The sequence below is a fragment of the Rattus norvegicus genome, chromosome 5 (assembly GCF_036323735.1).
Source record: "Rattus norvegicus strain BN/NHsdMcwi chromosome 5, GRCr8, whole genome shotgun sequence".
NCBI classification, from domain to species: Eukaryota; Metazoa; Chordata; class Mammalia; order Rodentia; family Muridae; genus Rattus; species Rattus norvegicus.
The window spans coordinates 29,694,347-29,718,307 of NC_086023.1; the positions used below are offsets into that span (position 1 = coordinate 29,694,347).

Sequence of the window (23,961 nt, forward strand, 5' to 3'; positions counted from 1 at the left end):
GGTTTCAAGAAGTCAAACTTACCAACATTTCATTTGTGGCTTTGGCTTGTTGTCCCTTTTTATTTTAAATACAGTGTAATTTTCTGGAATAATTCCTTCTAATTTCTTCCTCACATAAAACTTCACTTTTGACCTTCAATTCTATTCATGAAGGGCTACTTTTATCTAAGGTTTCTATTTCCCCTTTATGGCTTGCTGTGATGGCTAATTGTGGCTGTCTAAATGATGCACTGTTGAGCAATTGACTCCATCAGAATGGCTTGTACGCATGTGTCATTGGCATTTTCTTGATGGCCAGTTGATGTATGGGGACTTAGCCCACTATGGGTGGTACCAGCCCTAGTAAGGTGAGCAGAGGTCATAGAGAAAGGTAGCTGAGCAGATGAGTAGGCAGAGTTCCTCTCTGCTTTCAAGCCCTTGCATTGTGTTCTTTCCTTGGATCCCATTGATGAACTGTAACTGGTGAGGTGAATAAAACCTTCACTTTCCCACATTGGCATTTTTATGTTTTACTATAACAATAGGAAACTGACTGGAACATTTGACATTTCCTTGAGACCTGCTCTGATGGTCCCTCCTCCTGCAGGTATGTAACCTCAGTTTTTAAATCAATAAACACAGTTCCTGGACACTCTAATCCATTGAAATATTCATTCTGCCGACCACATCACACTGCTTAGGTAACTATTAAATTTTTTAATCTCATGACATTTTTGCCTCCCTGGTTTTTTCTCTTTAAAATTATCTCTCAACATGTTAGCTCTTTGTACTTTAAAAGTTGTCCTTTGCCCCATAGTAGAATATTTATAGTCAGATTCATGAGTTTCATAAAAGTGGGTGATTTATTGTAGCAAAATTTTCTAATCATGATTTATTGTATTAATTTTATTAATTTATCAAAACTGACCTTATTATATTATCTACTTAAGGATAAAACTATAAAAGCATTGATTTATTCAAGTCTTTAAGGTCATTCATCAGCTGGAAAGTTCTTATATATATTCAGGATGGATTATGGGTACTTCATATATTGTCTTACTAATAGTATGCTTTATAATTATGCTAAAGTTTCATAAAAATTAAGCTTTAAGAAACTTAATTTTTTAGAGATAAATTTTTAGATTTTTTTAGTAGAACCATATCATCTCTAAATAATTAAAATTTGACCTTCCCATTTTCATTTGTATCCATTAGAACCTCAGTTGTCTTCTTGCTTTACCTAAGACTTCAAATACTGTATTGAATAGGGAATTAAAGCATGGAGAACATTGTCTTATTCTGGAGTGTAAAAGGATTACTTTGAATTTTTCTCTACTTCGCATAATGCTGGCTGTGCAGTTGATGGGCATTGCCTTTTTTGTGTTTGAGATATACTCTATACCCCTAGAATCCCTTTTTCGGGAATGGATAATGAATTTTGTTAAAGCCCCCCCACCCCCTTTTCATCCAATAATGTGATCAGATGGTTTGTCCTTTAGTCGTTTTATGTAATAGAATAAATTTGTCAATTTATATATGATAAATCATGTCTGTGTGTCTGGAATGAAGAAGAGTGGTGAATAATATTTTTATTTGGCACACCGGCGGATCCCGGACCGCAGCAGCTCTCTGCTCCCAAACCCCGTGGGAGAGAGACCCCACCGCCTGATCAGGTGGGCACTCCTGAGGCTGCAGAGCAGAGGAGACCACCAACACTGCCCACCCCTGCCCACATCCCTGGCCCAAGAGGCAACTGTATAAGGCCTCTGGGTTCCCGTAGGGGAGGGCCCGGGAGCGGCAGGACCCCTGCGCCTGAGACACTGCCGGAACCTGAAGGAAACAGACCGGATAAACAGTTCTCTGCACCCAAATCCCGAGGGAGGGAGAGCTGAACCTTCAGAGAGGCGGACACGCCTGGGAAACCAGAAGAGACTGCACTCTGTGCACATCCAGGCGCCAGAGGAAAACACCAAACGCCATCTGGAACCCTGGTGCACGAAGGCTCCCGGAAAGAGCGGCGCAGATCTTCCCGGTTGCTGCCACAGCGGAGAGGACTTAGGCAGTACCCCACGAGCAAACTTGAGCCTTGGAACTGCAGGTAGGACCAACTTTTCCCTTGCAAGAAACCTGCCTGGTGAACTCAAGACACAGGCCCACAGGAACAGCTGAAGACCTGTAAAGAGGAAAAACTACACGCCCGAAAGCAGAACACTCTGTCCCCATAACTGGCTGAAAGAAAACAGGAAAACAGGTCTACACCACTCCTGACACACAGGTTATAGGACAGTCTAGCCACAGTCAGAAATAGCAGAACAAAGTAACACTAGAGATAATCTGATGGCGAGAGGCAAGCACAGGAACCCAAGCAACAGAAACCAAGACTACATGGCATCATCGGAGCCCAATTCTCCCACCAAAGCAAACACGGAATATCCAAACACACCAGAAAAGCAAGACCTAGTTTCAAAATCATATTTGATCATGATGCTGGAGGACTTCAAGAAAGACATAAAGAACTCCCTTAGAGAACAAGTAGAAGCCTACAGAGAGGAATCGCAAAAATCCCTGAAAGAATTCCAGGAAAACACAATCAAACAGTTGAAGGAATTAAAAATGGAAATAGAAGCAATCAAGAAAGAACACATGGAAACAAACCTGGACATAGAAAATCAAAAGAAAAGACAAGGAGCTGTAGATACAAGCTTCACCAACAGAATTCAAGAGATGGAAGAGAGAATCTCGGGAGCAGAAGATTCCATAGAAATCATTGACTCAACTGTCAAAGATAATGTAAAGCGGAAAAAGCTACTGGTCCAAAACATACAGGAAATCCAGGACTCAATGAGAAGATCAAACCTAAGGATAATAGGTATAGAAGAGAGTGAAGACTCCCAGCTCAAAGGACCAGTAAATATCTTCAACAAAATCATAGAAGAAAACTTCCCTAACCTAAAAAAAGAGATACCCATAGGCATACAAGAAGCCTACAGAACTCCAAATAGATTGGACCAGAAAAGAAACACCTCCCGTCACATAATTGTCAAAACACCAAACGCACAAAATAAAGAAAGAATATTAAAAGCAGTAAGGGAAAAAGGTCAAATAACATATAAACGGAGACCTATCAGAATCACACCAGACTTTTCGCCAGAAACTATGAAGGCCAGAAGATCCTGGACAGATGTCATACAGACCCTAAGAGAACACAAATGCCAGCCCAGGTTACTGTATCCTGCAAAACTCTCAATTAACATAGATGGAGAAACCAAGATATTCCATGACAAAACCAAATTTACACAATATCTTTCTACAAATCCAGCACTACAAAGGATAATAAAGGATAAAGCCCAACATAAGGAGGCAAGCTATACCCTAGAAGCAAGAAACTAATCATCTTGGCAACAAAACAAAGAGAATGAAAGCACACAATCATAACCTCACTTCCAAATATGAATATAACGGGAAGCAATAATCACTATTCCTTAATATCTCTCAATATCAATGGCCTCAACTCCCCAATAAAAAGACATAGATTAACAAACTGGATACGCAACGAGGACCCTGCATTCTGCTGCCTACAGGAAACACACCTCAGAGACAAAGACAGACATTACCTCAGAGTGAAAGGCTGGAAAACAATTTTCCAAGCAAATGGTCAGAAGAAGAAAGCTGGAGTAGCCATTCTAATATCAAATAAAATCAATTTTCAACTAAAAGTCATCAAAAAAGATAAGGAAGGACACTTCATATTCATCAAAGGAAAAATCCACCAAGATGAACTCTCAATCCTAAATATCTATGCCCCAAATACAAGGGCACCTACATATGTAAAAGAAACCTTACTAAAGCTCAAAACACACATTGCACCTCACACAATAATAGTGGGAGATTTCAACACCCCACTCTCATCAATGGACAGATCATGGAAACAGAAATTAAACAGAGATGTAGACAGACTAAGAGAAGTCATGAGCCAAATGGACTTAACGGATATTTATAGAACATTCTATCCTAAAGCAAAAGGATATACCTTCTTCTCAGCTCCTCATGGTACTTTCTCCAAAATTGACCATATAATTGGTCAAAAAACGGGCCTCAACAGGTACAGAAAGATAGAAATAATCCCATGCGTGCTATTGGACCACCACGGCCTAAAACTGGTCTTCAATAACAATAAGGGAAGAATGCCCACATATACGTGGAAATTGAACAATGCTCTACTCAATGATAACCTGGTCAAGGAAGAAATAAAGAAAGAAATTAAAAACTTTTTAGAATTTAATGAAAATGAAGGTACAACATACCCAAACTTATGGGACACAATGAAAGCTGTGCTAAGAGGAAAACTCATAGCGCTGAGTGCCTGCAGAAAGAAACAGGAAAGAGCATATGTCAGCAGCTTGACAGCACACCTAAAAGCTCTAGAACAAAAAGAAGCAAATACACCCAGGAGGAGTAGAAGGCAGGAAATAATCAAACTCAGAGCTGAAATCAACCAAGTAGAAACAAAAAGGACCATAGAAAGAATCAACAGAACCAAAAGTTGGTTCTTTGAGAAAATCAACAAGATAGATAAACCCTTAGCCAGACTAACGAGAGGACACAGAGAGTGCGTCCAAATTAACAAAATCAGAAATGAAAAGGGAGACATAACTACAGATTCAGAGGAAATTCAAAAAATCATCAGATCTTACTATAAAAACCTATATTCAACAAAACTTGAAAATCTTCAGGAAATGGACAATTTCCTAGACAGATACCAGGTATCAAAGTTAAATCAGGAACAGATAAACCAGTTAAACAACCCCATAACTCCTAAGGAAATAGAAGCAGTCATTAAAGGTCTCCCAACCAAAAAGAGCCCAGGTCCAGACGGGTTTAGTGCAGAATTCTATCAAACCTTCATAGAAGACCTCATACCAATATTATCCAAACTATTCCACAAAATTGAAACAGATGAAGCCCTACCGAATTCCTTCTATGAAGCCACAATTACTCTTATACCTAAACCACACAAAGACCCAACAAAGAAAGAGAACTTCAGACCAATTTCCCTTATGAATATCGACGCAAAAATACTCAACAAAATTCTGGCAAACTGAATTCAAGAGCACATCAAAACAATCATCCACCATGATCAAGTAGGCTTCATCCCAGGCATGCAGGGATGGTTTAATATAAGGAAAACCATCAACGTGATCCATCATATAAACAAACTGAAAGAACAGAACCACATGATCATTTCATTAGATGCTGAGAAAGCATTTGACAAAATTCAACACCCCTTCATGATAAAAGTCCTGGAAAGAATAGGTATTCAAGGCCCATACCTAAACATAGTAAAAGCCATATACAGCAAACCAGTTGCTAACATTAAACTAAATGGAGAGAAACTTGAAGCAATCCCACTAAAATCAGGGACTAGACAAGGCTGCCCACTCTCTCCCTACTTATTCAATATAGTTCTTGAAGTTCTAGCCAGAGCAATCAGACAACAAAAGGAGATCAAGGGGATACAGATCGGAAAAGAAGAGGTCAAAATATCACTATTTGCAGACGACATGATAGTATATTTAAGTGATCCCAAAAGTTCCACCAGAGAACTACTAAAGCTGATAAACAACTTCAGCAAAGTGGCTGGGTATAAAATTAACTCAAATAAATCAGTTGCCTTCCTCTATACAAAAGAGAAACAAGCCGAGAAAGAAATTAGGGAAACGACACCCTTCATAATAGACCCAAATAATATAAAGTACCTCGGTGTGACTTTAACCAAGCAAGTAAAAGATCTGTACAATAAGAACTTCAAGACACTGAGGAAAGAAATTGAAGAAGACCTCAGAAGATGGAAAGATCTCCCATGCTCATGGATTGGCAGGATTAATATAGTAAAAATGGCCATTTTACCAAAAGCAATCTACAGATTCAATGCAATCCCCATCAAAATACCAATCCAATTCTTCAAAGAGTTAGACAGAACAATTTGCAAATTCATCTGGAATAACAAAAAACCCAGGATAGCTAAAGCTATCCTCAACAATAAGAGGACTTCAGGGGGAATCACTATCCCTGAACTCAAGCAGTATTACAGAGCAATAGTGATAAAAACTGCATGGTATTGGTACAGAGACAGACAGATAGACCAATGGAATAGAATTGAAGACCCAGAAATGAACCCACACACCTATGGTCACTTGATTTTTGACAAAGGAGCCAAAACCATCCAATGGAAAAAAGATAGCATTTTCAGCAAATGGTGCTGGTTCAACTGGAGGTCAACATGTAGAAGAATGCAGATCGATCCATGCTTATCACCCTGTACAAAGCTTAAGTCCAAGTGGATCAAGGACCTCCACATCAAACCAGACACACTCAAACTAATAGAAGAAAAACTAGGGAAGCATCTGGAACACATGGGCACTGGAAAAAATTTCCTAAACAAAACACCAATGGCTTATGCTCTAAGATCAAGAATCGACAAATGGGATCTCATAAAACTGCAAAGCTTCTGTAAGGCAAAGGACACTGTGGTTAGGACAAAACGGCAACCAACAGATTGGGAAAAGATCTTTACCAATCCTATAACAGATAGAGGCCTTATATCCAAAATATACAAAGAACTCAAGAAGTTAGACCACAGGGAAACAAATAACCCTATTAAAAAATGGGGTTCAGAGCTAAACAAAGAATTCACAGCTGAGGAATGCCGAATGGCTGAGAAACACCTAAAGAAATGTTCAACATCTTTAGTCATAAGGGAAATGCAAATCAAAACAACCCTGAGATTTCACCTCACACCAGTGAGAATGGCTAAGATCAAAAACTCAGGTGACAGCAGATGCTGGCGAGGATGTGGAGAGAGAGGAACACTCCTCCATTGTTGGTGGGATTGCAGACTGGTAAAACCATTCTGGAAATCAGTCTGGAGGTTCCTCAGAAAATTGGACATTGAACTGCCTGAGGATCCAGCCATACCTCTCTTGGGCATATACCCAAAAGATGCCTCAACATATAAAAGAGACACGTGCTCCACTATGTTCATCGCAGCCTTATTTATAATAGCCAGAAACTGGAAAGAACCCAGATGCCCTTCAACAGAGGAATGGATACAGAAAATGTGGTACATCTACACAATGGAATATTACTCAGCTATCAAAAACAACGAGTTTATGAAATTCGTAGGCAAATGGTTGGAACTGGAAAATATCATCCTGAGTGAGCTAACCCACTCACAGAAAGACATACATGGTATGCACTCATTGATAAGTGGCTATTAGCCCAAATGCTTGAATTACCCTAGATCCCTAGAACAAAGGAAACTCAAGACGGATGATCAAAATGTGAATGCTTCACTCCTTCTTTAAATGAGGAAAAAGAATACCCTTGGCAGGGAAGGGAGAGGCAAAGATTAAAACAGAGACTGAAGGAACACCCATTCAGAGCCTGCCCCACAGGTGGCCCATACATATACAGCCACCCAATTAGACAAGATGGATGAAGCAAAGAAGTGCAGACCGACAGGAGCCGGATGTAGATCGCTCCTGAGAGACACAGCCAGAATACAGCAAATACAGAGGCGAATGCCAGCAGCAAACCACTGAACTGAGAATAGGTCCCCCGTTGAAGGAATCAGAGAAAGAACTGGAAGAGCTTGAAGGTGCTCGAGACCCCAAAAGTACAACAATGCCAAGCAACCAGAGCTTCCAGGGACTAAGCCACTACCTAAAGACTATACATGGACTGACCCTGGACTCTGACCCCATAGGTAGCAATGAATATCCTAGTAAGAGCACCAGTGGAAGGGGAAGCCCTGGGTCCTGCTAAGACTGAACCCCCAGTGAACTAGACTATGCGGGGAGGGTGGCAATGGGGGGAGGTTTGGGAGGGGAACACCCATAAGGAAGGGGAGGGGGGAGGGTGATGTTTGTCCGGAAACCGGGAAAGGGAATAACACTTGAAATGTATATAAGAAATACTCAAGTTAATAAAAAAAAATATTTTTATTTGATTTTGAATTTGGTTCACAATAATTTTATTGAGAACTTGTATGTATATGTCATCAGGAAGACTGGCCTGTAATTCATTCTCTGCTCTGATTCTCTCTCTCTCTCTCTCTCTCTCTCTCTCTCTCTCTCTCTCTCTCTCTCTCTCTCTCTCTCTCTTCCGCCCTTCCTCCCTCCTTCCCCCCCCCAACATAGGGTAACCCTGGCTTCAAAGAATGCATTTGGGCGTCTGGCTCCCGCTCTTATAGCCATTGCAGTACATTGAGCTCCATAGAGACAGCGCCGGGGCACGCGAGAGCCGCATGGACACTGGGCAACTCTGTGCCTCGCGGAGGAAACTAAACACGGGCAAAGGAGATCCTAATAAGCCCAGAGGCAAAATGTCCTCATATGCATTCTTTGTGCAAACCTACCGGGAGGAGCACAAGAAGCAGCACCCGGATGTTTCTGTCAACGTCTCAGAGTTTCTCTAAGAAGTGCTCAGAGAGGTGAAAGACCATGTCTGCTAAAGAAAAGGGGAAATTTGAAGATATGGCAAAGTCTGACAAGGCTCGTTATGAAAGAGAAAGGAAAACCTACATCCCCCCCCCCAAAGGGGAGACCAAAAGAAGTTCAAGGACCCCAATGCCCCCAAGGGGTCTCCTTCGGCCTTCTTCTTGTTCTGTTCTGAATACTGCCCAAAAACCAAAGGCGAGCATCCTGGTTTATCCATTGGTGATGTTGCGAAGAAACTAGGAGAGATGTGGAACAGCACTGCCGCGGATGACAAGCAGCCCTGTGGGAAGATGGCCGCCAAGCTGAAGGAGAAGTATGAGAAGGATATTGCTGCCTACAGAGCTAAAGGAAAACCTGATGCAGCGAAAAAGGGGGTGGTCAAGGCTGAGAAGAGCAAGAAAAAGAAGGAAGAGGAAGACGATGAGGAGGATGAAGAGGATGAGGAAGAGGAGGAAGAAGAGGAAGACGAAGATGATGATGAATAAGTTGGTTCTAGCATAGTTTTTTTTCTTGTCTATAAAGCGTTTAACACCCCCCCTGTACACAACTCACTCCTTTTAAAGAAAAAAATTTAAATGTGAGGCTGTGTAAGATTTGTTTTTAAATCGTACAGTGTCTTTTTTTTTTTTTTTTTTTTTTTGTATAGTTAACACAGTACCGAATGTGTTAGCTAGCTCTGTCCTGGTGGTATTTTCAATAGCCACCAACCTTGCCTGGTACAGTCTGGGGGCTGTAAATTGGCATGGAAATTAAAGCAGGTTCTTGTTGGTGCACAGCACAAATTAGTTATATATGGGGACAGTGGTTTGCTTTTTAGTTTCTTTTTTGTTTTGTTTTGTTTTGTTTTGTTTTGGTTTGGTTTTCTTTTGTTTTCTTTTTTCCATCTATAGTTGTCTCTGAAGCAGCGTATATGAAGATAATTGTTGTTCTGTTAACTGAACACCACTCTGTAATTGCAAAATCATTGTGTCTGTTTTGTTGACATTCTGAATGCTTCTAAGGAAATATAATTTTTTATTAAAAAAAACAATACATTTGAATGAATCTCTTTTCCTGATTCGAGGAATAAACACAAGAGTCTTAAATGTTCTTTAAATATCTGGTCAAATTCTACACTGAATCCATCTGGTTCTGGGCTTCTTTTAGTTGAGAAAATTACTGTTTTTATGTCATTGGTTAGTCTGGGACTCTAAATTATTCACATTGTCTTGATTTAATTTTGGTAGATCATAAAGATATAGAAATTTATTAATTAAAGAAAGATTTTTTTCAGTTGGCAGAATGTAAATTATAAAAGGATTGAATGTCTTTAATGTCTTTGCCTCTTTAACTTTGATATTTTTATTATTCTTTTTCTTTTGGCTAACTTTGCCTGGAGGTGTGCCAATCTTGTTAGAGTTTTCAAAGAAACAACTTTTCATTTCACTGATTCCTTTATACTTTTTTCCCCACTGATTTCAGCCATGAGTAATGGGATATCTCTATTATATCCCTTCTACAAGGCCTTAAAGGAAAATGGAGCAGAAAAACTCTAGGAGCCCGAGGTCAGGGAGAGTAGAGGAAAACGGTGTCTTCTGCCCTCATAGCAATGGTGATCACCTGCACAGTCAAGTTAGTAGCACTCGAGTATGGAATAAGTAGGTTCCACGAGCCCCTACTACTGAACAGATGCACGACGGACAGGTAATGGCTTCTGATGGAGGGAGGAAAAGTTTTCTTCAAGGGTCTGTCCCTAGGAGTATTAAATAATGAAGAAGAGATACAAAGTTGAGAGTCACAGAAGGAGGAGCAGATTTGGGGGGGGGGGCGTATGAGAGGAATATGATCAAAAGACATTGTATGAAATTCTCAAAGAATTACTATGAATACCTTAAAGTATATTCACCTAAATTATCGATATAAACAAGGTATTATTATATATGGATCTTTTATTAAGTGACTTTAATAAATCCTGTTAACTGCTGCAACGTATATGTCTTTTTTTGTGTGTCCGCCCATAGAGAATGGTCTAATTTGCCATTAATAGTTTAACTAGCAAGCTAAAACTGAGAAAAATTGGGGTTGGGGATTTAGCTCAGTGGTAGAGCGCTTGCCTAGGAAGCGCAAGGCCCTGGGTTCGGTCCCCAGCTCTGAAAAAAAGAACCAAAAAAAAAAAAACTGAGAAAAATTATTTCTAAATATATATACACTACATGGTTAATATCAGAAATACATTAAAAACCAAAAAAAGGATATTGAGGGAGCAAATAACTTAATTTAAATAGGGAACATATCTAAACAGAGAAGTTTCACTATAGGAAATCCAAATGGCTGAGAAACACTGAAAGAAATGTTCATCGTCCTTGTACATCATGGAAATGTAAATCTTAACTACTTTGTGATTCCATCTCTCAGAATGGCTGAGATCAATAACACTAGTGACAGCTCATGTTGCCTAGGATGTGGAAGACGGGAACATATCTGCTGATGGGGATGGAAACTTGCATAGCCACTGTGGAGATCAATGTGGTTCTTCCTCAGGAAGCTGGGAGTGCATCTACCTCAAGATCCCTCTCTCGTGCGTATGTGCAAAGGGTGTTTCATCCTGCTACAGAGGCACTAGCTCAACCATGGTCATTGATGCTCTTCATAATAGTCAGAGGTTGGAAATATCCAGTGTGTCTCTCAGCAGATGAATGGATTAAAAATGCGATACATTTATACAATGGACCATTAGCAGTTTAAGAAGGAAAAAGAAGGGGTTGGGGATTTAGCTCAGTGGTAGAGCGCTTGCCTAGGAAGCGCAAGGCCCTGGGTTCGGTCCCCAGCTCCGAAAAAAAGAACCAAAAAAAAAAAAAAAGAAGGAAAAAGAAATCATGAAATTCACAAATAAATGTATAGAGCTAGAAACAGTCATCCTGAATAATGCAATCCGGAGCCAGAATTATAAAGATGCTATATATCCATGTATATGTGGATATTATCTGTTAATTCTACAATCTCTATAACTACAAGTTATGGATAAAGTAAGGGACTAGAGAAGAGGGATAGATCTCCATTAAATGGGAAAATAGAATATATAGTTATAGATGGCTGGGGGATAGAGTTTGGAACAGGAAGTTCAAATGAGGAGAGAAAGAGAAGTAAGGGCAAGGGAAGGAATACAGCTAAATACAGGGACTGACAGCTAAAATGAGAGGCATTTGATGGGTTATAAGGAACAGAATAGAAGCACTCTAACATTTATACATATGTGAGTGAGATCTAAAGGATATATACACACATACACAGACAAACACACACATACATACACACATACACACACAAACACACACATACACACAGAAACATACACACACATGCACACACATACACAGAAACATACACACACACACACACACACACACACAAAACACAAATACAAAATGAGAAACAGAGCCACAGTGGACATCTCAGATAACCAAATGAAGATTTCAGAATTGGCAATGGGTTGCGTGTCTTCAAGTTGTTGGCCAAGAGAGTCCCATAGCAACCTCCAACCAACCCACCATATCGCAGACAGTTGATTGTTCTCTGTAACCTGACAGCAAAGCCCCATTGATGAAGTGAACATGGAGAGGATAAGTTAGTACCTCCCTAGTGTTTTCACCCCTTAGGGACTTGTGCTCATGCTACTAGAAGGTATTTTGCTCATACCATCCCCCTCATAAGCTAAACTCCAACCCATCCACAAACTCTTCAGTCTACAATGGAGACCTGTATCCAAGATATGCTGGAGCAACAGAGGAGCAAACTTTGTGGTATTAACCAGCCATTATCTGTGGGTTATGACATCAAACTGTTCAAGAATAAGCAAGGGGCTATGGACATATACTTGGATGATAATAAAGACAGATATTTGCTTATTATAAGACCCAGTATAGTGGTTGGGGAAAGAGAACATTGCCATTGGATGGGGTGCCTAAGTGTTTGTAGGGAACCTGAACATTGTCTGTTTAATCTGCCTGTTGATTCTGAGACAGCCTTTTGTCATTATTCATTGAATCCTGCGTTTATTTTATGAACATTAGGTATTTGCTTTTAAAAGATTGAAAGAGCTTGGGGAGTATATGGATCAATGGATAGACACTGGCTATTCCTGTCAGATGAATCCAACCATGAGAACTTATGAATGTTGTATTTTTTTTTCCACCAGAAATAGAAACACGTCTACACTGGAGTACATAGTATATCCTAGAAACAAGAGAGACTTTGTCTCAGCATAGAAGAAGAGGGGAGCCAAAGCCTGAAAGTTGTCCTCTGACATCCACAGGTATGCTTGTGAGGGTTCTGTTGCTGAGAAAAAACCATTACTAAAAGCAAGTTGGGGTGGAAACAATTTATCTGGCTTACACTGCCATATCACTCTGTTCTTCATGGAAGGAAGACAGAACAGGGGCTGAAATAGGGCAGGAACCTAAAGGTAGGAGCCAATGCAAAGACCATGGATGGGGGCTGCCTCCTGGCTCACTCTCCGTAGCTTGCTCCATAGCTGGATTTCCTAAAGAATCCAGAACCAGCAGACCACAAGTGGCCCCACCCAATAATGGAATGAGCCCTCCCACAACAATCTCTAATTAAGGAAATGCTCTACGATTTACAGCGTGATCTTACGGAGAGGTATTTCTCAGTTGAGGCTTTCTCCTCACTGGTAACACTGGTTTGTGTCCAGGTAACATTAAATTAGTCAGAACAGTAAGCTGTGGGGAGTGTACCCATATTAACTCACACATACACACACACACACACACACACACACACACAAATAAAATATATACTACTAATAAAATAAATAATAAAGTACAAAGAGTATTGCAAGTTTTTCATTAATTAATTTGTATCTCACCTCTCTGATCCCGGCTCCAAAACCCCGTGGGAGAGAGAGCTCATCACTCAGACAAGAGGGCACTCCTGAGATTGCAGGGCAGGAGAGACCGCCAGTACTGCCCACCCTTGCCCACATCCCTGGCCCAAGAGGAAACTGTATAGGGCCTCTGGAAACAGGAAGATAGGGGTACTCAAGCTGCAGGAACGCTGCGGTCCAGACTCCACTCAGATCTGAAGGGACCCAGTCAAACAGCTACCTGCACCCAAATCCCATAGGAGGGAGAGCAAGACCTTCAGAGGGGCAGACATGACTGGGAAGCCAGAAGAGACAACTCTCTGTCCACATTTCTGACTCTAGAGGAAAACACCTAGCACCATCTGGCCCCCTGTGCACAGGGTCCCGAGAGAAGGTGGGGCAGGCCCTTCTGGTTGCTGCAGAGCTGAAACCCAACACTGATGAGTGACTTCAGGCCCAAGACTAGAGGTAAGACCAACTTTTCTGCTCCAACTTTTCTGACCTCACTGGTAGACTCAGGACACACACCCACAGGAACACCTAAAGACCAGTAGACAAGAACGACTACACTCCTGAAAGCAGAACACTCTGTTACCATAACTGACGGAAAGAAAACAGGAAAATAGGTCTACAGCACTGCTGACAAACAGGCCTATAGGACTGTCTAACCACTGTCAGAAATAGGAGAACAAGAGAACACCAGAGACAACGTGATGGCAAGGGGCAAGGGCCGGAACGCAAGCAACAGAAACCAAGACTACACAGCATCATCGGAGCCCAAATTCTCCCACCAAAGCAAACACTGAATATCCAAACACGCCAGAAAAGCAAGATCTAGATTTAAAATCCCATATGATCATGATGATGGAGGACTTTAAGAAAGACATAAAAAAAAAACCTCCCTTAGAGAAATACAGGAAAACACAAATAAACGCAGAAGCCTTTAGAAGGGAAACACAAAAATCCCTGAAAGAATTACAGGAAAACACAATCAAACAGGTTAGTGAATTAAAAATGGAAATAGAAACAATAAAGAAAGCACAAAGGGAGACAACCCTGGATATAGAAAACCAAAGGAAATGACAAGGAGCCGTAGATACAAGCATCACCAACAGAATACAAGAGATAGAAGAGAGAATCTCAGGAGCAGAAGATTCCATAGAAATCATTGATACAACTGTCAAAGATAATGTAAAATAGAAAAAGTTACTGGTCCAAAACATACAGGAAATCCAGGACTCAATGAGAAGATCAAACCTAAGGATAATAGGTATAGAAGAGAGTGAAGACTCCCAGCTCAAAGGACCAGTAAATATCTTCAACAAAATCATAGAAGAAAACTTCCCTAACCTAAAAAAAGAGATACCCATAGACATACAAGAAGCCTACAGAACTCCAAATAGATTTGACCAGAAAAGAAACTCCTCCCGTCATACAACAGTCAAAATACCAAATGCACAAAACAAAGAATATTAAAAGCAGTAAGGGAAAAAGGTCAAGTAACATATAAAGGCAGGCCTATCAAAATCACACCAGACTTCTCACCAGAGACTATGAAAGCCAGAAGATCCTGGACAGATGTCATACAGACCCTAAGAGAACACAACCGCCAGCCCAGGTTACTGTATCCTGCAAAACTCTCAATTAACATAGATGGAGAAACCAAGATATTTCATGACAAAAATAAATTTACACAATATCTTTCTACAAATCCAGCCCTACAAAGGGTAATAAATGGTAAAGCCCGATACAAGGAGGCAAGCAACACGCTGAAAAGAGCAAGAAACTTATCGTCTTGGCAACAAAACAAAGAGAAGAAAAGCACACAAACATAATCTCACATCCAAATATGAATATAACAGGAAGCAATAATCACTATTCCTTAATATCTCGCAACATCAATGGACTCAATTAACTACCCAATAAAAGACATAGATTAACAAACTGGATATGCAATGAGGACCCTGCATTCTGCTGCCTACAGGAAACATACCTCAGAGACAAAGACAGACACTACCTCAGAGTGAAAGGCTGGAAAACAACTTTCCAAGCAAATGGTCTGAAGAAGCAAGCTGGTGTAGCCATTCTAATATTGAATAAAATTGATTTTCAACCAAAAGTCATCAAAAAAAGATAAGGACGGACACTTCATATTCATCAAAGGAAAAATCCACCAAGATGAACTCTCAATCCTAAATATCTATGCTCCAAATACAAGGGCACCTATATACATAAAAGAAACCTTACTAAAGCTCAAAGCACACATTGCACCTCACACAATAATAGTAGGAGATTTCAATGCCCCACTCTCATCAATGGACAGATCGTGGAAACAGAAATTAAACAGAGGCATAGACAGACTAAGGGAAGTCATGAACCAAATGGACTTAACAGATATTTATAGAACATTCTATCCTAAAGCAAAAGGATATACCTTCTTCTCAGCTCCTCATGGTACTTTCTCCAAAATTGACCATATAATTGGTCAAAATATGGGCCTCAACAGGTACAGAAAGATAGAAATAATCCCATGCGTGCTATCAGACCACCACGGCCTAATACTGGTCTTCAATAACAATAAGGGAAGAATGCCCACATATACTTGGAAATTGAACAATGCTCTACTCAATGATAACCTGGTCAAAGAAGAAATAAAGAAAGAAATTAAAAACTTTTTAGAATTTAATGAAAATTTAGATACAACATACCCAAACTTATGGGACACAATGAAAGCTGTGCTAAGAGGAAAACTCATAGCGCTGAGTGCCTGCAGAAAGAAACAGGAAAGAGCATATGTCAGCAGCTTGACAGCACACCTAAAAGCTCTAGAACAAAAAGAAGCAAATACACCCAGGAGGAGTAGAAGGCAGGAAATAATCAAACTCAGAGCTGAAATCAACCAAGTAGAAACAAAAAGGACCATAGAAAGAATCAACAGAACCAAAAGCTGGTCCTTTGAGAAAATCAACAAGATAGATAAACCCTTAGCCAGACTAACGAGAGGACACAGAGAGTGTGTCCAAATTAACAAAATCAGAAATGAAAAGGGAGACCTCACAACAGAATCAGAGGAAATTCAAAAAATCATCACATCCTACTACAAAGGCCTATATTCAACAAAACTTGAAAATCTGCAGGAAATGGACAATTTCCTAGACAGATACCAGGTACCGAAGTTAAATCAGGAACAGATAAACCAGTTAAACAACCCCATAACTCCTAAGGAAATAGAAGCAGTCATTAAAGGTCTCCCAACCAAAAAGAGCCCAGGTCCAGACGGGTTTAGTGCAGAATTCTATCAAACCTTCACAGAAGACCTCATACCAATACTATCCAAACTATTCCACAAAATTGAAACAGACGGAGCACTACCGAATACCTTCTATGAAGCCACAATTACTCTTATACCTAAACCACACAAAGACCCAACAAAGAAAGAGAACTTCAGACCAATTTCCCTTATGAATATCGATGCAAAGATACTCAATAAAATTCTTGCAAACCGAATGCAAGAACACATCAAAACAATCATCCGTCATGATCAAGCAGGCTTCATTCCAGGGATACAGGGATGGTTTAATATACGGAAAACCATCAACATAATCCACTATATAAACAAACTGAAATATTAAAACCACATGATCATTTCATTAGATGCTGAGAAAGCATTTGACAAAATTCAACACCCCTTCATGATAAAAGTCCTGGAAAGAATAGGAATTCAAGGCCCATACCTAAACATAGTAAAAGCCATATACAGCAAACCAGTTGCTAACATTAAACTAAATGGAGAGAAACTTGAAGCAACCCCACTAAAATCAGGGACTAGACAAGGCTGCCCACTCTCTCCCTACTTATTCAATATAGTTCTTGAAGTTCTAGCCAGAGCAATCAGACAACAAAAGGAGGTCAAGGGGATACAGATCGGAAAAGAAGTCAAAATATCACTATTTGCAGATGACATGATAGTATATTTAAGTGATCCCAAAAGTTCCACCAGAGAACTACTAAAGCTGATAAACACCTTCAGCAAAGTGGCTGAGTATAAAATTAACTCAAATAAATCAGTAGCCTTCCTCTACACAAAAGAGAAATAAGCCGAGAAAGAAATTAGGGAAATGACACCCTTCATAATAGTCCCAAATAATATAAAATACCTCGGTGTGACTTTAACCAAGCAAGTGAAAGATATGTATGATAAGAACTTCAAGCCTCTGAAGAAAAAAATTGAAGAAGACCTCAGAAGATGGAAAGGTTTCCCATGCTCATGGATTAGGCTAGCATGGCTCACACCTGAGCTCTAGGGATCACCTTAGCTTTGCCACTCCAGGAACCAGCACATACCATCATAAGGAGCTTTTCCTCACATAGGTTCTGTGGGAAACTAGGTTCCTGGGCTTGCACAGCAAGCACTTTAGTAAACGAGACTTTTATCTAGTCAAAACTTGTTATATTTTTAATTTTCAAAATTAAACTTAGATTTTTTTAAATAGGGTCAAATTTACTTCTATCTGTTTAGAGTTCTGAATTTGAGCATAGATGTGATATCTCATAGCCATGACCAGAATCAAGAGAAAGGACTCCTCTGTCCTCCTAGTACTGGTACTTTACTCTTTATATATTCTATCCTGTATCAGCTCCCCTCGTGTCACTCTCTGGCAATCACTGATCTTTCTGTCCTTAAAACTTTGCCCCTCTGGAATGGCAGGGAGTGAAATAATAATATGGATAGAATTCTGAATATTATCTCACTAGCAATAATAAATTTAAATCTGTCTGTGTAATCACATGTTTTTATAATTCATTCTTGTTCATCACAGCATTACTAATTTCTTCTTGGATTAGCTATTCCTTCTTTGATATCTTTCCAGCCTGGTGATATTATTATTAAAACTGTCTACTCTGAGAAGCAAAAGGAGATAACAGAGATAAGAGACCAGACCACCCCTAGAAAGGGGGCAAGAGTGATGGAGTAGGATGCGCCTTAACCATGTTCCTCCTCTCTCCACATCGGAACTTGTGTTGTCTTGTTCTAGGTGTATAACTTTGGATGTTTTTCTTCTTTTGAGAGGAAGAACAATTTGTAACAATGAACCAGAAATACAAGATTCCACTGAAACTGAGCAATTGACAAAATATGGCTGAACTTAAGCCTTCAAGAGGGCTCAGTGAAGCCAGTGAAGTGGATTAGACCCAGGCTGCTTCTGGACAAACACAGGTAACTGCGTTTCAGCATGGGCAGAACAGGAGCCCTTCTCAGCAGTCAGTTTAGAACCAGTTTCCCACCCTTGTCTGTTCTGCCACTTGTGCCACACCAAAGGCTGCTTCTTCTATAGAGAGGTGCAGAAGCCTCTTGGGTACAACAGAAAGCTAAAAGGAGAACTTAAAAACCTTGTCTTAGGGTGGAAATTCCTATTTAGCTTGTCTGCTATTGTCTGCTATCATCTATGTGCTTTCCATGTAGGCAACACCAACTTTGACCAAATCAAAGTTGCCACCATGTGTAACCCATTCTGTGGCCCAGGCGATACCAACATTTCTAGTTTATTCCCTTCACTATCAACATAGCGCACACACACACACCTTTAGCTCCAGCTATTCACAAGAAGCTTGTAAAGAAAGATGCAGGGTTCTATCCCAAAGACCACCCAATAGTGAGAATACAGGCTCCTTCTGGGATAATAAAAATCAACAGAGGAAATACTTTAAAATGTCAAGAGTATATGACAGGCAGAGGCCGGAAAATTTTTCTAGTCTCAAGGCCAAAGCCTTCCTGTTCAAACCGATGTCTGGGTGATTGGGTAAACAACAAAACAAACAACGAAATTAAAGGAAAATAGGGTTTCATATAACACAGTATCAAAATGGAGACGGAATTGGACTAATTCGCCTATTGGTGGCAGGTAAGTCCACAGCCTATTGTGACAGGTCTTTCCAGCATCAATCAGGCTTTTTCTCATGTTTTTTTCAAAGTCGTTGTATAGATGCGGTGACTTTAACAAGAGTCTAACCGGTGAGCAGGTAGGCAGGCAGGCTTCAGACATTGGTTTCACGATCTGTCTGTGCCATGTAGGCATCCAATTCAGCCTCCGGGTGTCCTTTAGATTTTGACATGTATGCATCCAAATATAGTTGTTCAGCTGCTCCTTGGTCAACGCGGGGCGAGTGATGGCGCCCCTCCCTCGCCGCGACGTAGGCCTTTGCCTCCAAAACCCTCTCTTCCCTGACCTATCATACCCTAACTTCTACCACCAATTCTGACGACCCATAACTCCACGCCCTAGGCCCTCTCTTCCAGGACCTCCACGACCTTGAACACCACCTCTTCTTAAGCCTATTCGGGAAGCTACGAGTTGTCCACCTCGGAGTAGGTTTTGACCTCAGAGCATCATCCCAACCCTAAGCAGGGTTCTGGTGGCACATCCCCCATGTAGTACTCCTCTGGGTAAGCCTCTCTGGATCATGGGCAGGGCACTTCCTCCAACTGCTCCCCTGACCAGAGCACCTATGGGTCGATCTAACCGTGCCTCGATGGTCCTCTCACCCTGGCGCTGCTTTAAGCTCTGCTTAAGTTTTAATGCTGCCTGGACAGAGCGTTCCTTCTCCACCTGCTGGACCAGTCTTCTGTTTCTGGCACTGGCTAGCTGCTGCTGCTGCATCCCAGACCAAATATTCACTGGCATGGCTGTTTGTTCTTCAGCACACTAGTAAAGTGCTCATTTAGAGACACCTTGGTGGTGCTTTTTAGCACAACGTTCGGTGCTGACAGTGCAGCCATCTTCAAACCCCGAGAATCAAAGGAAACGGACACCAGTGCTCCTCCTAAGGTTGCCACAACAACTGCTCCCTTCAGAGTCTAATGGGTTTGGAAGCAGGCATGTTGTCCAGGCTGCTCAGTCTATTTCAGAGGGAGAATCATATACATGGAGAGACCAGAGCAAGGCAGAATGAGGCCAGCCTTCTATCACGTTGGAGAACAAGACGAATGGAAAGGTCCTGGAGGAGGTCAAGTGAGTACTGGGCAGGGCTAGGGGAGCTTCCGGGAGGAGGGTGGCTTGAGCTAGTCCTTCCAGGACTAGGACGTATGATTTAGAGCCTCAGTCTTCCTAAATGGCTGACTCAGAATCAACAATTTCTGATCATTAATTTGACAGAGAACCAAGAATTGATATATGTCAAGGGGCTTTCCTTGGACCTCTTTAATGTCATGGGGAGTGTCAAAGAATACCAGGATGAGTCTCTGTAAGAATAACAAAGTGTCTCTCTCAGGATAGGCTGTTGAAGCACTTCATTCTCAGCAGTGTCCTGTAGATTACGTGGGTAATTGATGCCAAGAGGGACACTCTCCTGGTCATATATCAGGGTCTCAGTTACTGTGAACTCACATGATAAGGGATTCACGATGTTAAGCAGTTTGGATTCAAGGACTTACCTGCCTCACATCAGACATTAGCTAAGAAGGTCCTCCAATTCTTCTTGTTTAGGCCAGCTTTAGAATTTCAGTGCCAGAGGAATGGCTTTAGGAGGTGTGGTCTATATCTATGATGGCATATGTCATCATATGGCTATGATGGTGGGGAACAGGGACCTGGCTGAGTTCAGCTTAATGATAGCTTTCTTGCTCTGTCAGGGATTCACTGTATCTGTACAACTGTTCATCCTCAGACTTCTGTTTTAGACTAAGCATAGTTTTTCCTGACACTGTGTCCACATATATGCCTGTTTCCTTGTGTTTATCTACCTACAGATCAGAGGACATCATCCCAACCCTCCACAAACCCTGTTGAGGAGGAGAGAATGAAGCGTTTGGAGAACCTCAAAATTGCTCTCCACAAGATGCAAAAGGAGAGAGATGAACTCCGGAGTATCCTGGCAGATTACCCTGGAAAGAATTTAAATGACAGGTAGTCACAATGCAAGTTCTTTGTTGGCTGTCTTGAGATGTCTGCTAAGCCCATATTTCCTCACATCACAGTAGGCTATAAATCCAGGATGCCCTCATGGTCAAAACCGTTTTCTTGATTGCACCTTAAAGATAGAATGTGAAGTTCAGATCGGAATGAGATGGTGGCACAGGCTATTTTAATTCCTACAAAAGTAAATCATAGCCTGTGACCTGAATCACAGTGTGGGAATGAGGGTAGTAGTGTGTGAGCTCTCATTGTGTGGTTTCAGAAGCCTGGACAGGTGTTGGCTTGTGGGAATTTCTAGGTGCTTTGATCATGACCAATCATTGTTGTAATTGACGTGGAGATGCTTTGGGTTCAATAGGTCCTGTGAAGAGCTGGAGGGGCCTAATCCCACTTGCTGCCTCACAGTGTGTGACTGGATTGACAACAGGATATCATTGGTTTTCTCTGATTTTATTCATTGTATTTTGAGAAAATGCCACATCCTTGTATTTATTTGGCATTCTAATCGTATTTGAGAGAGAGAGAGTTTTGTGTGAGTTTGTGTGTGTGTATGCATGTGTGAGTGTGTTTGTGTGTATCACTTAAGATCTGGGTATTCTATGTTCTGATTTGGCCTGAGAATTATCCTGTGTCAATTTCCATGGCATGATAATGATGAGGCTGAAAGCCTCCCTTTGAGCAGTACAACATTTCACCTCTGCTCAGCTTGTATGCACATGGGTATCTCCCGGTGTGTGGTATAAATTCTTTTCCCTGTAAATACTGTTCATGTTCCTTTGGGTTTTTGTGTAGCAGTAGATTCTACGATTGAGAATTCTTACCTAAGAACAGGAGAATAGTCTTCACAGGTTTAAGTTGGAGCCTGGATCGTGGCACGGGGTCCTCGAATGTTCTTGGCAAGCTAGTCTATTCCTTCAAACCCCCTCAGAGAGCTCAAGCAGGTCAGCTCCCTCCTTTTGTTTGCTGTCTCTTCAGTCCCTGGGTCCATAATAATAAGTACTAAATGGACCCATTACCAAGGAGCAAGGGTGTGGCATGTCCTAGGCTGGGGTAGTTCAGGATTCAGTCTGAATTCATGTAATCCTTGAATTCTTAGTTCATAAAGTTATTTGACCCTTGGACCATGCCCTATCACAGGAACAACTTTGAGTCCGAGATGCTCCTGATGCAGCACCAGCAAGTGATTACTAACCTGCAGAAAATGGACCGGCAGATCAAGAAAGCTTTGTACAAATCTAATCAACTCACAAAGAAAATCAATAGTACTGATGAGTAACTTACAAGGTTGTGACCCCAGCACTAGGCACAGAATGTGTCAGCCCATTCTTGTCTTTGAACTAAAATGAGAATCAGGTACTATACTGTTTGAAGCAGACCAGGAAGCCTGTCTCTAAGGAAGGCTGTAGGATTTTTACCTCTTACAGCGAGTTTGACCAAATGTAAAGAGGCTGTGAGCTTCTCTAATCATTGTCCTTCCCAACTAGGGATCCTGTAGATAGAAAATGTGTGCACCATGGTGGAGCTATCAATCAATCTTGATGCTCTGGGGTTCTTGATGCACACACACACACACACACACACACACACACACACACACACACACACACGACACATAGAAAGATTGCATAACTGTTGGCTCTATTCTTTTCTCTCTCAGACAGCGTTTGCCTGCAAGTGACATTCTAATAAAATGGACATGTAAGCACACATAGGGATTAAGTCGTCTGCTGGGAAAAACTTGAATCAATTGTGTCAGATTTTTGAGAAGTGCCCTGAGTCTTCTGGAATGTTGCTCTTTTCTCCATTTGACCTGTCTCTAGGTTATGCTCCATGGCTACTGTGGACTTGGACTATAATCTGGGGCTCTCTTCAGATCAGGACCCTAGAAGGAGTAATGGACTTGGAGACGTGGGAGGAAGTTGGAGCCTGGCTGGGATTCACCATTTTTTCTTTGTGTCTCAGCCGCAGCTTCTGCCCCCTCCTAACTGAGATTTTTGAGCTGAAGAACAATGCCCAAAGAGCACGGAATGAGAACAGGGAGCTTCTGTGGGATCAGATTGCACTGGAAGAGTCCATTAAGGAAACAACAAGGTTCTGTGGGGAAGCCTGTATGAAAATCCGTGTAACAAGCAGAACAGGTACGATGAATGAAGCATCAAGGGCAGGTTGTCCTGATATCTAACCGTAAACCAAGTCAAGCCAATTTAACCATTCTCCACCTTATCCAGACACTCTCCTAGGTCTCATCCAGTTGTTCATTTCTTTGTGCATTGACAAAACTTTCTGTGATGTTGGCTTCATGCAAGAAACTGGAGGGTTGACAAGCAAATCCTCCTGCTCAACTAGAAAATGCTATTCCTTAAGGGGGATCTGTTGATCACACATTCCACAGTTACAGGCCATTATGCTAGAGGGATGCCATGTGGTAGCCTCCTTTGTAGTGCACAGAACTGATTAGAGTTCAGTCCAATTGCCAAAAGAATGGTTATCATTGTCAGTTTTGATGGGGCTTGTGTCATTTCTCATCTTTCCCCCGTACACTGCAAGATGGTCCCTCTGCCTGCCCCAATCGTGGTTTATAGTGATAGAGCTCGAGGAGCAGTTTGTCAGTCCTGTTTTTTTTTTACATTTTATTTATTTTTTTTTATTAACTTGAGTATTTCTTATATACATTTCGAGTGTTATTCCCTTTCCCGGTATCCGGAAAAAC

General features: G+C 41.2%; 2 pseudogenes; one reads left to right on the forward strand and one right to left on the reverse strand.

Moving 5' to 3' along the window:
- The first annotated feature begins 8,046 nt into the window (after positions 1-8,046).
- Positions 8,047-9,650, forward strand: LOC134486922 (high mobility group protein B1-like; annotated as a pseudogene).
- Positions 9,651-19,651: 10,001 nt separating this feature from the next.
- LOC134478934 (chromatin target of PRMT1 protein-like) lies at positions 19,652-20,116 on the reverse strand (annotated as a pseudogene).
- Positions 20,117-23,961: the final 3,845 nt, after the last annotated feature.